The sequence below is a fragment of the Castanea sativa genome, chromosome 11 (assembly GCF_040712315.1).
Source record: "Castanea sativa cultivar Marrone di Chiusa Pesio chromosome 11, ASM4071231v1".
Classification (NCBI taxonomy): Eukaryota; Viridiplantae; Streptophyta; class Magnoliopsida; order Fagales; family Fagaceae; genus Castanea; species Castanea sativa.
The window spans coordinates 36,630,464-36,649,380 of NC_134023.1; the positions used below are offsets into that span (position 1 = coordinate 36,630,464).

The following is an 18,917-nucleotide window of genomic DNA, read 5'->3' on the forward strand; positions in this document are numbered from 1 at the left end:
ATTGAATTTTTTTGTGTACGTGTATATGTGTATATATTATAAAGTTTCTCATATGATGCTTAAGTTAATTTATAGAAAAGATATATATAAAATAAAAATATAAGATATAACTAATATTTTATAATTTTCTCTAATTAAAAAAATATTGTTAAGTCCAGTAACAAAGCCAGGATATTACTTCAAGGGGACAAGATTTATATAAGCTTATATGTACCTACACTCAGACATATAATATGCATAGACTATTTGAAACAAGTATGAAATATAAAATGTCATTTATGTATATATTGAGTTATATCTTAATGTAAGAAAACCCACAAAACGATGACATATTTATTATATTTTTGTTAATATAAGATGGACACCAAGTATAACTTAAAATAAATCTATGTTACTATCTAATTATCCCAAAAATTTAATTTTTTATTACCAAAAATTTATGGAGAAAAGCTATTAAATTAAGAAATGCATAAAAACTTTTTAAAAAATATCAAATTATAATGGGGATGAGTCAAAAGTGGTAAAATGACTATTAACCTATACTGACTTATTTATTTATTTGGTGGGCAAGGGGGCAATTGCTCCCCTTTGACCACCCCCCCCCCCCCCCAAACACAAATGGCCTTAAAAACAATATCCTTCTGTACATTTTATTTGACACAATCGTGGGAGTGAAACAATCATTTTCCTAAAATTAAACCTAGCTAATTATGGCCTTAAAACCAGTGGCAAAGCCCTTCAAGTGGGTTGCAAGTGAAGGGAATAAACTCTGAGTGAGATCAGAGGGCAACTCCCTCCTAAAAAGAGGGGGAACTTTGAGCCCACATAAAATACATGATTGACTGTAAGCACTGTAGCAAAGAGCAGGTTAGCCAAGAAGCAGCTTCTAATTCCCCCCCCCCTCCCCCCCCTTCCCCACCGTCATCCTCTAAAAAAAAAGAGCACGTGTATTCTCTTCTTTTTATGGGAATAAGAAAATGATTAGTATTTTTTTTTCTATTTATTAACATAGAAAATAGTAAAATCTTTTTTATACACCAAGAATCAATTAATTTTGGATTCAAAAGATATAAAAGGAAATTAAAGGTAAGAGAAAAAGGAAAATAAGGACTACTTTTAAGTAAAAAAATAGACCAAATAAAATAACGTTGCTATTAATTTTGAAAATTGATAAATTTGTTTTGTTCATGATATGCATACGCAAATGGGCATGTATTTAAAAAACGTTTTCCCCCTAGAGCCAAAGTTCACACACACACACACACACACACACACACACACACACACACACACACACACACACACACACACACACACACACACACACACACACACACACACACACTACAAAAAACGCGTTTTTTGGCCGCGTTTTTTAGCCGCGTTTTTGTAAAACGCAGCTACAGTCTGCGGTTTTGAACCGCGTTTTACAAAAACGCAGCTCCAGGAAACAAGTATAGCCGCGTTTACTAAACGCGGCTATAGACCCTCACTGAAGCCGCGTTTTTTGGTGCTGATGCTGCGTTTGGCAGGTAGAATTTCAGCCGCGTTTTTAGAAACGCGGCTATAGGGATTTATTTTATTTTTTTTTAATTTTTTCTGGAGCTGCGTTTAAAAAACGCAACTCCAGACCAGCAGAAGCTGCGTTTCATTAAACGCAGCTTCTAAATGTTGAAGCCGTGTTTTCTAAACACAAACTCTCTCTAACCTAAATCATATCGAAAATAACCCTAACCCAAACTCTCTCTCACTCACCTGCCCAAATCAGAAACCCCTCACCCTCACTCTCTCTTTGCTTTCAACTCTCCCGTACACACGCACACACACACACTCACACACACACACACAGAGAAAGCCTAGCCTTCGTCTTTGGAGGTTGGCTTGCTCTTCTTCGATCTTCGATTTTCTCTCTCTCCGTTGTCGTTTTTCGTTATCTAAGGTAAGTTTGCTCCGATCCGAAGTGTTATTTTATTTTCGCTCTTGTTAGATTTAGTTTTGTTTATGGATTACGACCGTTCGATCTGATTTTGACCTCGATCGGTTTGTGTACGATTTCGAAGCTCTTCTTCGGCCTCACCGACTCCGACTCCTCCTCTCCCGTGACCGCACGATCAAGCTGCGGAACACCCTCGGAGAATGCAAGTTCACCATCTTTGACCAAGAGGCGCACCAGAGTGGGTCTCGTGCGTTTGTTTCAGCCCCAACACTCTCCAACCCACCATCGTTTCGGCGTCGTGGGATAAGACTGCCAAGCTCAACTTCAAGTTTAGCCTCTAAACGTAAGGCCTGATTTAATTATGAATAATCATTACATTTTTATATGTATACTTGTCTAAAAATATACTCATATAGACTTGAGATTGAAATGTATAAGTTTGTAAATAGGTTCATATGATATAAAATAATTATTTGTAGTGCATTGATAATATAAATAGACCATTTGTAGTAAAAATTTATATATTTATGATGGGATAAAAAAAATTTAATTATGGTTTTATTATATATGTGGGAAAAGAATAAATTAATCAAGCAATGACCTTATAGGTTCAATTACCAACTTGGCTTGTTTATAGACATACGCCCAAGTTACTATTTTATTAGGTTTTAGTTTACTAATTAAATTAGTAGTCCTAATTGGAGTCCTAATGCTATTAGTACATTGCAGTGTCTTTATATATATATTTGTGTTCAATGTATTCAAAAGAGGTGGAATTGAATAATAAAATTATTGAATGTTTTAAGCATAGAGGCACAACAGCCTATTTGGTTTCTTTCTCCCATCTTCTTCCTCCTCCTCTTATGATATAGTTCTCGGATATTGTTCATATAGCCCCTAAATACCATAAAAACTACCCATTTCCTTTTTACTTACAACCCCAAATCATTCCCTTTCTCTTACCTATCAAAACCCTAAATCCTCAAATACTTTCTTCTACCAAATGGCCATCAAATAGCTTATCGAAGCACCTTTTAATTCCCTACACAACCCCGTAACCCTTTCTGCAACAACTCTAGATCCTATTTCCATAAATCCTCCTTAACCTCTTAACCCACCCCAACCACATGTAGAAAAATTCACCTATTTGTCCTACATCACTCTCTCAAACTCTCAATTTAATTCCCTTTTATTTTTGTCACATTTTTGTGAATTTTTTCATGGCATATGTCTTGGGCCTCTTGGCACAATTTATGTGAACTATATGTGTAATTATGATCATTTATGTGAATTCTATCAGTGTATCTGTGGGAAAAATCTGTGATATTCAATTGGATGCTTGAGTTGTAACTGATACTTGGCTGAGATTGCTGAGCACTTGGAATGGATATTTGATAGAGGAGGTAATGATGTAGAATAAATTATGATTTTTTGTTACGAGCCAAATGCCAAAAATATGTTAACATATTTTTCAGTTTTCAGTTTCACAACCAAACACCGAAATATAAGCAATTATCCTAGCTGAAAACATTTCATGTCAATACAGACAACGTGAGTGTTGAAATTTTGCCAAAGCCATCTGATGCCTATCTCAGATTCACAATTGCTGCACCAACTTTCCAGACTCAAATGTTTAATGAAATTCATTAGCCCTAGCTGGATCTTACAAGCTTTTTGTGGTGCATTTCTCAACACAAACATTAGACTCTCTTGGGAATATTTCAAAACTTCCCAAAATAATAAGGGAATTATGAAAATTTCTTGGAACTTCAAACATGAATCCAAGTTTAGTGAATAGTGGCCTAACTATCTAACTCATTAAATTTGATGCGACAAATTCTCAGTTGCCCAAAAGTGCCAATACACTTTCCTACTGAAATCATGATTTCAGTTATTCATTAATCAATTGAAGTGAAATTTTTTAAATTTTTTAATGTTATGATTATGAACACGGAAAAGAATCTAAACACAACAGTTATGTTCTTCTTGCTTGGATTGTGATTATAATTTTACTGGTGTTATGAGTCCTGTTTGTTGGTGTTATGAGTCCTATTTACTGGTCTTACAAGCATGTATTTTGCTGGTGTTATTAGGCCTGTTTGTTACTTTTGTTTTAAATAAATGAAAAACCTAGCTAGCCAATCAAAGTGCCCCATGTGTTAGCTAATCACTATGGTAGCAGCAACACTATGTTAATTTTTCTCTGTGGTCTTGAACTCTTACAATCTACTTTGAATGTTTCTGGTATCGTAAAATTGAGAAAAACTTGGTTATACTAACTCTAGCTGTACAAACAATAATTTCTCTCCATGAAAACCTCTCTTGTTATAGCTTATGATATCCTTTAAATAGCGCAACAAACGGATTATGAATTGGGTTTGACACGAATAAGTTATGGCTTTTCGTGTTTCTGATTTTTGTTGATACACGTACTGTCAATCGGTCAAACTAGGTGTCAAGCTGGAATCTAACTCATCTCAATTGGTCGAACTTTCAATTGAAATTACAAAAACTTTATTTTTCTTTTTTCTTTTTTCTTGGAAGCTAATGAGTAGCAATTGGACCAATGAATTGCTTTTTCTTTTCTTTTTTCTTTTTAAATAATTATCATTCATTTTTGCTTAGCCATATTTTTTTAATATTTTCTTTTCAACTTATGTACATTCATGTTTATGATTTTTTTCCCTTTAATGAGTAGAAATTGGACCAATGAATTGCTTTTTCTTTGTGTTTTTTATAATTATTATTCATTTTTGTTGAGCAACATTGTTTTGATAATATTTGCAATGCAATTGACTTTTTTTTTATTTTTTTTTTCCATTTTTTCTTAGAAGCTAATGAGTAGCAATTGAACCAATGAAATTTTTTATTTATAATAATTATCATTCAAATTCCAACATTTACTAAAAGATGAAAACATAACATAAAAAAAATTACAAACGATGAAACTTTTGTACATATGGTGTACCTACCACCTACCTTGGTTGCTGCCTAATTGGTTGGTAGGATTTTCAGGCTTTCTTGCTTTGGAGAGGGTTGTAAAAGCATGCAAAGGCAGTTGGGTAAGGACTCTTTGTTAGGTAAAAATTAAAATTATCACAGAAAGAAATGCAATCTTCTAGTGAATTTATGAGTTATGGCCTCTAGAATGGCAAAAGGGGCACTACACTTAAGAGAAATGGAGACCCCAGTGCTGAGCTTGGGTCTTTGTCTTAAACTTTAAAATACATCTTTAGTATAGTCAATTTCACCAAAATACTATAAATTGATTAAATTTGAACATTGTTTGCCAACCTAAAAATATGGACTCTAAAATAGTTTTAAACAATTAAGCCCAATTAATCAATTTTACATAAAACAAACAACTTGGCATTTTAAAATTTTCAAACAAAATAATTTTTCATAAAAGACCAAAAAAGAAAAAGAAAAAATCCATCAACAACTAAGTAGCAGCTGAAAGTCAGAAACGCCACACGTAACCAATATAAGAGTTGCCTCTAAACTCCAAGCCCTAACTTTGACCCTGCATCTAATAAGGGAACCATATGTTTGAACCCCTTGGTTAAATTAGGCTTTGTTACCATGACATAAACCATCAAAATTAAAAACTATAGAAGCCTATATGATCAGAAAATAGGACAGCATATGCCTTTCAATTACTCCAACAAATTTATAATTGCTATAGATTGTTGTTCTACTTTAAGTTGCTGATTTAAGTTCCATACAAATATTTGGCTTTTTTTTTTTTAACGGTCCACCCCTTAGCTTCATGCACATGGCCTAAACATAACAGATTTTAAGCAAGGAATTCTGAATCCAATTCTCTATACCTCTAGTGAGTAAATTAAAACATTTGATCAGAGCTAGAGAAGCTTTCCATAGTAATAAAATATTTAAATATTCATGTGTGATTGGTGTGGTTAGTTAAATAATGAAGTCTCACATTGGATACTAATAAAAATAATTAATGGTTAGTATAACATAGTTGAGCTCAAACTCTTAGACTTAAATTTTTTGGATTAAGTTATGTCCATATATGTTATATTAAGACTTTGTTGGATTGTATTTATAGGAGATAGATAGAGAGGGATTGGAAGAGACTAGAGCAGTGAGAAAAGAGAATGTCTTAGAATATATGGTCTTTCAGTAAAAGCTAAAACAATGATGGTGTTAAGTGGTGCATCATGTGGCTACACAAATGGTGAGGTGGCTGTGGTTTTTAAGTCCTGAGTTCACACGTTTTTGCACCATAATAAGCATCCATGGGATTGCTTTTCGATACCCTTTTGCTTTGCTTTCATCTATGTTCTGATCACTGATGTCATTGGTGCGTTATTAATATTATCATGTTTCTTTTTGTTATTCTAAAAAAAAAAAAAATTGAAGAAATGTTTTGATGGATCTTATTCGCATTGGCCGACCATAACAACCACAAAGAATTCTCATCATTAAGTTAATCATGGTCCTGTTTCACATTTTTTTTAAGGTACAACTGTATAAATTGACGAAATTACATCTCATTCAATTCAAATAATAACGCACAATAAGTCTGATTTTTCATTCCACTCAACAAATTTTGGAGTGTGCATTGTATAGACCTATAATAGTGGCCTTTGTTCACTGTTTACTTCCTGAAACTTTGCATCTAAAATAAATTCTCAATTAACAATTAATAATTATCTCAGGTTCCAGTGCTCATTCTTCTCATTCAATTTATGGTGTGTCCATCATGAATGTGGGAGCATATACTCCGAGAGTACTTAAGCATTTTTCTATATTTTCTTTCTCATGATGCTTGAGTCCTGCAATCACATAATTCACATACCTTATAATTAATGAATAATGGGGCTTGTCACATATCCTCTAACCAAAAAAAGGAATGAGATTGTTTGTATAATTGTATTGCATGCATGCAGCTGGATTCTCAATTTTTATATAAATAGCCCATGCATTTCCTTTTCTTTTTAGGTGAGTATATAACCAATCTTAGTCACAGTGACTGTGTTTGTATAATTATATTGCATGCAGCTGGATTCTCTATTTTTATATAAATAGTCCATGCATTTCCTTTTCTTTTTAGGTTGAGTATAACTAATCATAGTCAGACACTACAGTTTGATTGAGCTCATATATATGTGGCAGATGCGTATTGTTAGAGGTAATACTAATTATTTCTAGTTTTGGACTTCTTTGTAATGATATACAAGTCTAATATAGGGAAACAAATGTCATTATTACTTAGATTTGTATAGGAAATGAATGAATTGGGTGAAAATGATTTAGGCATGACGCTTCTCCCTTTTAGCTATCAGTCTAATCTAATCACTTTTAAACCAACATACTCTGCGTGATTCTTTTGAGAGGCAGGTGTTCAGTTACGAAGGGGATTGTTTCTATAAAGTGAGCAACCTCATGTGTCTTTCTTGTGCTTATCCAAGACATGAAAAGACACCGTTGGCAATTCTTTTTTCTTGAATATTTTTGTTTTTACATGTGTGCTTTTCTGAATAAGTTAGAAAAGTGAGCAACCTCATGTGTGCTTTTTACCTTCTTTTGTGATAGAGAGAACCTTGTAGCTGTTATAAATGCCACTATTTCTCTGTAAGCCTTTGAGCCTGCTTTCTAAATTCTATATATCTTATAGTGACTACATGTACTGCTCCTAATGCCCTCCAATTTGTAAATACTTCATGATTGCATTCAATTGGACTTCCTAAATCTAATTCTCCCATTTATACATTCAGGTACATGATCTTAAGGAAGCATCAAGGACATATGACACTATAGAAGATTATCTTAAACGCAGCTTAAGTGATATAATCGCATGTCCCTTAATCAAGAATGAAGATATTTAGCATTTAAGGTAATTGCTAATTGGAACCCATGATTTTTTTAATCCTCTTTGTACTTATATTTTTTTTGCTAGTCTGTACAATATTGAACAATTAATTAGTCCACAATGGCTGTGGATGCGAATTTTGAAAACTTATTGGTGTACAGCTTGAACTAGGGTGGTCAATATATGTTGGGTGTACTAATTACTTAATACAATCTGATAAGGAAACCCACATTGACATTGCTGAACCTGTTATATCCCCTATCTCACCTTGTAATAGTCAAATTGTAATCTTTACTTGCATTTTGTTGCATTCGAAAGATGAACAGGGAAAGAAAACTTGTTGAAAGGGTCAAGTGAGAACATAAACTGTACAAGTTTAAGTGTTAGTGCTTTTGTTGCCGGCATAATTTGACATATATGTCACCGTATACGAAGGAATCGAGAAATTAACTAAAGTGGATGTTTCTTCTTGTATTGCTTTTGATGAGGACCAATACTCAATTGCATGCCACAGTAACTAATTAATTAATGAAATCACAAATGTATTATATAATGTGTTATTATAAAAATTGAGCAATGCCTTGACAGTATATATATGTAAGGTCCTTTTCTTATTTCAGATTTCTGTCTGTTGCTCTTGGTTTTTCATATAGAAGATGTCACATGTATTCAAGAAGGGTCTAAGCATCCATAGGTGAACACACACACACACAGACGCATATTCTTTTATAAGTTGCTTCGATAAAAAAGACATGGTTGTCTTTGGGTTAATCTAGAGCTACAATACGAAGGTTTAGGGTATAACACATTCTTTAAGCATTTGGGTTTGAGTTTATATCGCCCCCCAGTAATAATGATGGCAAAAAGTGTGATAATTGGGTGTCCAGTAGGAAAAAAAATAAATGCAAGTTGTTTACATGGGTCCAGTAGAGTTGTCAGAAAATAGTTATATGATAAATAAAAAATAAAATAAGTTTCAAAGATACTGTGACATGAAACCTGAACAGTCCAAAGAAGAGGGGTTAAACATGGGTCAAATTAAGAATTTTTGGAAGGAGTCCTCATAAATTTTTGTTTGTTTACATGAACTATGTTGGAATTTAATAGATGAAGTCCTTCATTTCCACAATTTGAATTGGATGGGTAGAAGAAATTGCAATTGGGAATTTCGTGCAACTTTCTTTTATCTTCTCACATCAAATACCATTGAAGCTTTAAATAATTAATAATAGCCTACCAAAAAGATTTTAAAGTACAATCAAATTCCCAGAAATTCTTTTCCACATTACTTTACGTTGATAATTCCGAAGAAGTATATAGCCTTTTCTGTTAGTAGGTAGGAAGGGTGTAAAACCTACTATAAGCGTGAGTGAAAAGATCTTGAACGAACTTTGAATAACGGTTCGATCGGTCTTCTTCTTCTTTCCTTGATGACTCTTTCTCAAATTCAAAAACACGTCCCCATTTCGCAGCCTTTGGTTGGCGGCTTAACTAGCAAAAACCATCACATGTTCTATGTGTTCCTTCATGCTTCGTTCACATGGCCCACCTATGCTCAAATGCGGAACAACTCCGGCTTCCTTCTTAGCCACTGCAGGTGAATACAATCTTCGTCTTGGAATTATAAAGGAGCTGCATCCGGACATGGTTGCAACTTATTCGGGCGAGGTTGTATTTGAACCTCAGTATGCTTGATCTGCTTCTTCTATGAAACTGACTCATACGTAGTATGAGTTTTCCTTGTAATAAGTGTAAAAGACTTAAAGGGTTACACTCATATGTAGTATGGTAATATAATTTTTTGTATATGAACTAGATTGTATGTTTTTAGAGTTAGATTTTTCTTCTGCTCATTGATGTTTTCCTTTTCCCTGTAAATGTGACGTTTCTCTTTTACCATTACATGCAGTGCTCAAGTTTTTGAAGGCCACCCATTCATTGTGGAAGCTGGTGTCAGTGTGGGAGGAAAAGACGTCAAGCAAGTGCGTGAGATACACTCTAGACTAATGAACTAATTAAATAAATAAATTGTGAATGTTATGCAAATAGGTTGTTAGATAAAGATATTATTCTTTAAAAAGGGCTAATTTTCTTTTTTATAATAACATTATTTTCATATAAAAATAATGTATATATGCTTCATTGCAATTGGTTTGCTAACAAGATGGAATACGTTATTTATTATAAAAATTAATTTTTAAATAAAGAGGAAAAGGAGGCACTGTTCTCTTTCTTGTGACTATAATAATTCCTTAAGTCTTTCTTTTTCAATGAAGGACTAATTGGTCCGTTTATATGTGGAAGTTTTGGCTTCTCTTTGACAAGAAGGTTGGTTCAATTGTGTGTGTGAATGTAATCTGAGCTTAAACATCTGTGAGAATACTCTACAAAATTACTTTGTGCATTTTTTTTTTTTTTTTAATGAATAAAAGATCAATTTATTGATATGAGAAGATTACTCCAGTACACAGGGAGTATACTAGAGCAACTCCTACAAATTTTACAATCTAAAATTTAGGAGATAACCAGATTCTACTAAAGTCAATGGTGGCTAATTTTTAAATCAAACCATACAAAGTTCTCAGGAATATGGTACGGAATTCACTACAGAATTCTACTGATTTAAAGGCTCAATTATTCCTTTCTCTCCATTAGACATAACAGAATGGAAAAAGATTTCCTCCAAATCATTTTGGAGAAATATCTTCTAACTCATTATGTGGCGATTTGATGACCATCCGCTCATTTTTTAATCACATGACTCATTAAGTGATTTAAACAAGTCACGTGACTATTTAATGAGTCATATGATTAAAAATATGTATGGGTGATCATTTGATCTCTTACGTAGTGGATTGAAGGAATATTCCTTCAAACTAGTTTGGATGAAAATTTTGTCCTAATGGAATAGCCTTTCAGATTTCACTACTTGTAACCTGTCCATACTTCCTTTGGCAAAAAGCAAGCAAATCCACAACATCTATGCTCTTATTTTAATATAATATTGCTATAATTAGCAAGTAGGGCAGGTTCTTTTTATACTAATTCAGTTTGGTTTCTAGTTCAATCCTATCCTTTATTATTTTCCTATACATGTGTTACACAGATATATGTAAATATATATACACACACACATATACATATACACACACTTTAGAGAAATGTTTTATTCATAACAATTTTACAATAAATCCTAGGTAGTAAGTTATTATTGGTTTTAATTTGGGTTTGTCACTGATATCATCTTCTTATCCATCACTAATAACTAGTCACCTAAGATTTGTTTTGATACTCTTTTGCGTCCTTTGTTATCCTTTTTTTGTTTTTTATTTTTTTTGTTAATTTTCAATTGGGGTATGGTCTTGGAGTTGGGTATATGCCATGGGTTGTGTATTCTTTGATTAAATTTTATATCCAATTGAATGAAATCACTTGATTTACAACTTGATTAAAACTATTTTTGTACTAAACTGATTATGGAGTTAAGTGTTGTTAGTCATGAAACTATTACTTTTTCAATTTATGATTCTAGAGTTTGGTACACATTTGAGATTAAGTCTACTTTGATTTTTCTTTCAATATATTCTTTCTCTTGTATGTTATATATTTTGATAAATATATGTAAGTTGTATGTTAGAAAGGAAGCAAATAATTGTCCAATTATAAAATAACTAAATGCGTTAATTTAATTATTTTTTTTCTACATTTATTAGGATTTTAAGTAATTTAAGAATTTTTAACTTAATAATATCAAACAATAAGTTTTTTTTTAAATAATGAATCTTATGAATGTTTTCTTTTAAATTTTTAATAGTAGAAATAACATTTAAATGGTATAGTTGTTTACTAAAATATTTAGACAAAGAATTAGATTAATTGACTATTTTTTTTTTTTACAAGCTAATGGATTAAAACGATAATAATTTGAACATGAAGAACTACTTTAGCTAGAGACATAGAATATAGTCTGACTGGTTGGAAGTCGTTAAAAAATATGTTCCTTTTTTTGCCAATTTGACTAGGTGGTCATTGTTTGACATTCTTGGCACTGTATTGTTGCAGGATCAAGTGCTGCTGCTTGGATGCTGTGAATACACAGCTCACCACTTTTCCTAATAAATTATAACAACATGTAAGCTAAATAGTTATATGATAACTATATTTGAATTTGATGGCTGTTGTATACCTCAGAAATGTCAATTGAAGATATTTTCTCTATGCAGCCATTGATCAACTCCACTATCAGGCTACGGGACTCATTGCTTCCAAAAGGACGAACCAAAGCTGGCTGTTCCTCTTTTGTTACTTATTGCTCAACATCGTTCTTTGTAAGCTGTAGAACTGTAATTGTTATATATATATATATATATATATATATATATATATATATATATATCTTTTTCCTTGGGATACATTGTTGATTACAATGTGTTCTGTTGTGTTTAATATCTTGCTTCATTTGATGCTTTTGATGCATCGTTGTAAGCCTTTATGTACATTCAGATTTGTATGATAGGGCCATATCTGAGACATATGTAGGCCCTATCAAACAAATTTAAAAAAAAAAAAAAAAATTGTAAAACAAACACAGTTGGGACATGCATGCGTGCAGTACCCTATTGGAAAGGGAAGCGGAATTATATTTGAATGGGTGAATTTCTCGCCCTGTAAAGAGAAGTTGTACTATATTTGAATGGGTGAATTCCTCGCCCTTGAAATTGCATGAAGAGACGCCTGAGTGTGTGTGCGTGTCTACACACACCCACACACACACATACACACACACATATATATATGCAACCTAAACTTCCTCTGATCCTTATTCCAGACTATATGTCTTCCCTTTTGGCTAACTTATTTCATAAATAAAAACAAGTTTCATAAATTAAATTAATTTTAACCCTTCGTATAAATTGATATTGCCTAACGATTTTCATAAATTAAATAAACTTTAATCTCCATAAGAAAATGTGACAATCAACTCTCAACAAGTAATTAGTTATTAATTACATGGATGCATTAGGCTCTTTCTTGCGATAGAATCAACAAATCTTATCAATTTTTCGAGGCAACTTAGACCAACTCTTGGCACCTCAAAGAAGTGGGCAAAGCCCTGTGCCTATATTTCTTGAAATAACTAACTTGTTATTTTTCTTGTAAATAGAATTTAAAAGCCAAAGCACAAGCTCTCATTCTATTTGGTGCGTGCAGTAGATTTTGGCCTGCAAGTGACCTGGCTAAGCTTTCCTCATAAGTAGTTTCCTACATCATTTTCTCCTTAACTACAAGTGAGTTCCCTCAAACCTTGTACTATGTGGGCAACAATTTTATTTATAGCCGAAACGAAATATTACAATTCTATAGAAAACCAATTGAGTAAGCAAGATAACCCTTTTTCTATTCTATTTTGTCATTAACCAAAAATTAGTTCCAATGAAATACCAATTAATGATTCTTATCGAGGTTAACGGTGACGTAAGTCACAAACTGTAAATTTTTATTACAAACTAAAATAAAATTTCTCATAGTTCGTGTGTAATATAATATTTACCTTTCTTTTAAAATATACATGTGTGCATGATTGTTACCACATTGTGTACATGTGGTCCAATTTTCTACATCTTATCGTACTTCTTATTTATTGTTGCTTCTTAATGGGGGTTTTAGGTAGGAAAACACTGAGCCACCTGTGATTCTTCATTTTCCACTGCTTGTCGAATATAAGGTAGCTTTCTTTTAATTAGTTGCCTTGTGGGACATGCACGTAGGTGTAATATATGAATACAAAAAATAGAAAGAGTATTCCCTAATGTAGCTATAGTTGCCCTATAGCCGCGTTTGTTATAAATGCAACTAAAACCCACCACCTATACCATTGTTGTTAACAACGTAGCTATAGGTCCCCTATGTAATAAGTAATAAGTGTCACATGATCATAGTTGCATTTAGTTTGATTGTCTTCTTTATTTGAAAATACGACTATATTCACAATAAGTGAGACTTTACATCTACACGTCATCCTTTGTTGGTGACATTCCATTTATATTATAATCTTCAACAAATTTGTTTAAATGCCACCTTAGCTCATAAGGTTCATGGTTAGGGGTCTACAATTTTGTACATAGAAAATGTTATTGTCAAACGAAACATCCTCAATCTTTCTTAACCACGTTAAAATCATTCTTCATAATACTATATTTATTGCAAACCCATCATCCAAAGACACATTCTACATTTCTATACAACAATTTGACAATAACCTAAATGCACTAGCATGCTTTTGGTGAAAGATAGGATTGTTTGACTAAAATTTGTCCTCTATTTTACGAACACTTGGTTCAACAAGTTTCAACTGTCACTCATAATTTCATCTTAACTCATTTGAAGGGTTACTGGCTATGCATTACCAAATGTTGTTGTAGGTCGAATTTTGAAATCTTGTCTAGCAATGGATAAAAGTTGGATGAAGAAGCAGAGGGGTTCAATGGAATATATTGAAGGTGTACTTAAGTTTGTGGAATTTGCATCTGAACATGCAAGCGATGGGAAAATCTTTTGTCCTTGTACCAAATGTGTGAATTTGTGTTTGGTCCCGCCAGGGGTGGCACGTGAACATCCGTGGAGAAAGGGGATGCTTCAAAGTTACACACATTGGAAATGGCATGGGGAATCGGCCGATGTGCCAACGGCCACCGAATGTGGGAGTAGTCATGTGCAAGAGTCCCTACAACAATATGGTGACTTTCGTGGGATGTTGCATGATTTGTGCCCCACACATGAAATGCCACCCGAACCAATGGAAGAAGGTGAAAGAGTGCAACAACCGGCTGAAGCCCAACCGACTGATGATGCACAAAAGTTTTACAACATGATAGATGATGTGGACAAACCCTTATATGCTGGTTGTACAAAATTTAGCATATTCTCACCATCGTTGTGTTGTTCCAAGTTGAAGACTCTTTGTGGTTGGACGAACAAGTCATTTACTATGTTGCTTCAAGTCCCGATGGATATGCTGCCTTCTGACGCTAACTTGCCAAAGGACCATTATGAGGCTAAGAAGATTGTTCGAGATTTGGGTTTGGGTTATGAGAAGATCCATGCTTGTCCCAATGATTGTATGCTATTTTGGAAGGAGAATGTTAACCTTGAGGCATGTCCTTGTTGCAAAGTTTCAAGGTGGAAAACGAATGAGGCATCTCGTTACAGTGTAATAATGCATCATCTAGTAAGGGAAAGAAGAAAGCCGCAAAGATCCTACGGTGGTTCCCCTTAAAGCCAAGATTGCAGCGATCGTTTTTGTCACCCGACCTAGCTAGTTCTATGAAATGGCATGTTAATGGTCGTACAGATGACGGGGTAATGCGGCATCCCGCCGACTCGGATGCATGGAAAATGTTTGACAAGACGCATGAAGAGTTCTCATCTCGACCCTCGTAATGTCGACTTGGTCTAGCCGCGGATGGGTTCAACCCATTCGGAATTCCGAGTACTACTCACAGCACTTGGCCCGTCATGCTAGTCCCTTACAATCTCCCGCCTTGGCCGTGCATGAAACGGTCATCTTTGATTCTATCACTAGTTATTCCTGGTCCTAAATCGCCAGTGGATTGCGATAGATGTGTACTTGCAACCCTTAGTAGAAGAACCGAGGGAATTATGGGATGTTGGAGTAGAAGCATACGATGCATCTTCCAAAAATGTATTCCAATTGCGTGCGGCATTGATGTGGACCGTACATGATTTTCCTGCCTACGCAGATGTGTCGGGTTGGAGTACGAAGGGTAAGTATGCATGTCCTTGTTGTGCATTAGAGATCGACTCGCGATATTTAAAAAATGGTCACAAATTCTCGTTACATGGGACATAGGCGATGGTTGGGTAGGGACCACGAATTTCGGGAAGAAGATACATTATTTGATGGATCTACCGATATGCGAGGGGCTCCTATGCCACAAGTTGCGGCAAGCATAATTGTGGACACCGAAAGTTTAGTTGGACGTTGTCCGGGAAAGAAATGTCAAGAAAAATACAAGAAAAGAAAGAGAGGTGAGGCAAACCAAAGTGTGTTTGGAAGAAGAGAAGTATTTTTTTCAACTTGCCTTATTGGGAGGATCACAAGTTGCGACACAATCTTGATGTGATGCATATAGAGAAGAATGTGATGGACAATATACTTGGCACGGTGTTGAACTTGAAGGATCGGACAAAGGACAATTACAAGGCAATGCTTGACTTGGCGTACATGGGAATAAGGAGTGAACTCCACCTACGGCGAAAAGGTGATGATAAGTACACGATGCCGCCCGCGTGTTTCCATATGTCCGCATTGGAGAAAGATGGTTTCCCGCAAGTTTTGCGGGACGTAAGAGTGCCCGATGGATATGCTTCCAACATCTCACGCCGTGTGAATCCGAAAGAACGCAAGATTTCGGTTTAAAGAGTCACGATAATCACATCCCGATGCAACAACTCCTTCCAATTGCTTTACGAGGATCTTTGCCATCGCACGTTACTAGGCCTTTGATAAAGTTAGCATGTTTCTTCAGAAAATTTGTTCGAAAACCCTTACGGTTACAGATATAGCGAGTGCTGAGGCGGACATTGCAGTCACGTTGTGCGAATTGGAACAGATATTTCCTCCATCTTTCTTCACTGTGATGGTACATTTGGTCATGCACTTGGCTACTGAAGCCAAGATTGGTGGTCCAGTTCAGTACCGTTGGATGTACCCCATTGAGAGGTAAGTCGTATGTGATACATGTCAAATTATGTAAAAATAATGTGCGCTTTGTAAAAACTAGTGTCAATTGCTAACCTTCTCATGCGCATTATAGGTACCTCTCACGTCTTAAGTCTTACGTAAGAAATAGGGCTGCTCCAGAAGGGTGTATTGCTGAAGGATACATAGTGGAAGAATGCTTAACATTTTGTTCACGGTATATGGAAGGAGTTGAAACTATATTTAATCGACCCACAAGGACGATGGAGGAGTCAACAGGGGCGGTTTCAAGTGTGGCACTAGGCAATAGGGAGCTGACCCAAGCTCATCGCTACGTTCTATTCAATTCCGACAACATTTACCAATTTCGTGAGTACGTACTACGGACACCAATATAATTGTATGAAAATCCAATGTTCGCTACGTGTGTTAACACTAATATAATTGCCATCGCATGCAGGATGCACAAAAGGGCCATAGAGGATGAACTTCGAAGGGGCCACTGTCGTATATCCAATGCTATTATTCATAAGCACCACATGGAGAAGTTTTGTAGCTGGTTTAGGTCTCACGTAGGTGTCACTTCTTAAGCTTGCAACTTTCCCATAAGTAGAATGATTGTACTAATGATAATAAGTTTGTTTGGTTATATTAGGTGATGTCTATGATCGATGCCGATAGGGAAAGTACCGCACTTACCGATGCACTTGTCACACTTTCCAAAGGGCCATATACTTCGGTCAATCGGCTGAAACATTATGTCATAAATGGGTTAAAATTTAGGAGTTCCGATGTCGAGGCAAATAGAAAAACGCAGTATAGTGGAGTTAGTGTCGCCACCGAAGGTGGCATTACGTACTACGGTGTGTTGAGAGATATTATTGAGTTGAATTATTCGCGTATCAAACATGTGTTATTCAAGTGTACATGGGTTGATGATCAAAATAGGAGGGGATATAAGACTGATGAGTTTGGGTTTCCTATGGTGAATTTTACTCACTCCATACATGGTGGGGAGGAAATGGTGCATGAACCATATGTCTTGGCGTCTCAAGCTATACAAGTATTTTATGTTGAAGATAAAAGACAGAAAGATTGGTATGTCGTCGTTAAAACGAAAGCCAGAGATGTCTTTGATGCCGGTATTGGCCCCAATTGTAACGAGGATGAGGCAGATGGGTTTCATGAGAACATTCCGTATAGTATAAGTGGTAATGATGTTCGTAGGGATGACCTTCGTTGGGGTCGAGATGATGTGGAGGGCATGACAATTGATGCCTCTGTCATTGGGGAAAGAGATGTTCATGAAATGGACAACTTCGATGCTTGTGAGTTCATTGATGATGAGTCCAACGATGAAGATGACAACGCAGTCGAGTACAGTGATGATGAGTAGTGTAATAGGATACTGCTGTTGTATGCGTAATTATGTTATAGTTATTATTGAAATTGTAAGTAGAATTTGTAAAGGTCTATTGCGTGCAACGTTTGACAATGTTGCACATATATGTGGAAATTGTTATTTATTCATATGATTCCTTGTTGGCTATAACTATCTTTATGTTTGTGTTGTAAAGGTGTTGGACGCAAGAATGGGGAGGAAACGTCAATTAGGGCTGGTTTACGTTGGGCAAGGATCATCGAATTCTCGACAAAGGGTGGAGGCAATAGATCAAGAAGCACATCATTCTGAGGAGGCAAGACCGGTGGGAAGTGAGGATGAGACACAGCCCCCAGGTAGTTAACATGTCACATTATCTAAAGTTTGATGTTTATTACTATAGATGCATAATTCAGTTCTAATAATCTATATTTATATAACATTAGCGTAGCATTTCCGTCCACTTTGGTCTATTCAGTATATGCGGTCGAATTTGGTCTATTCAGTATATGTGGTCCAATTTGGTCCGTTTGGTCCATTCATTTCCCTTGGGTCCAATTTGGTCTGCTCTGTCCATTGATTTCCCTTCAGTCCATTTCGGTCCAATATGGTCCACTTGATCAGTCCGGTCCAATTTCATCAACTTTGGCATATTCCGTCCACTTTGGTCCATTGTTGTTCTCTTTGGTCTATTAAGTGCACTTAAGAATGATAAAAGATAAGTTTGGGCTGAAATTGTACGTTCTAAATTTGAATTTATTAAGGAAAAATGAGGTTGTTCATATTTTCAAAATGATTAATCCCACAAAATCTTGTCATACAAAGAGGTCATAATTTGATTTTCCTTTTATTTTTATAAGTGCCAACACTTCGTTTTGGTAAAGTGCTCTCCTTTATAGTTGAAGTTACAATGGAAGCTAGTTGGAATGTTGGAATGTTGGAATGTTATGAACTAGTAGTCATTCTAATTATAATGCAAGCTAGTAAGCAAATGTTATCAACAATTAACTTGGCCTAGTAGGGAACATATTGGTTGTTT

The 18,917-nt window shown here is 35.0% G+C and overlaps 1 pseudogene; it reads right to left on the reverse strand.

Moving 5' to 3' along the window:
• LOC142617575 (laccase-15-like) overlaps positions 1–18,917 on the reverse strand; it is a 45,046-nt pseudogene that overhangs the window by 15,515 nt on the left and 10,614 nt on the right.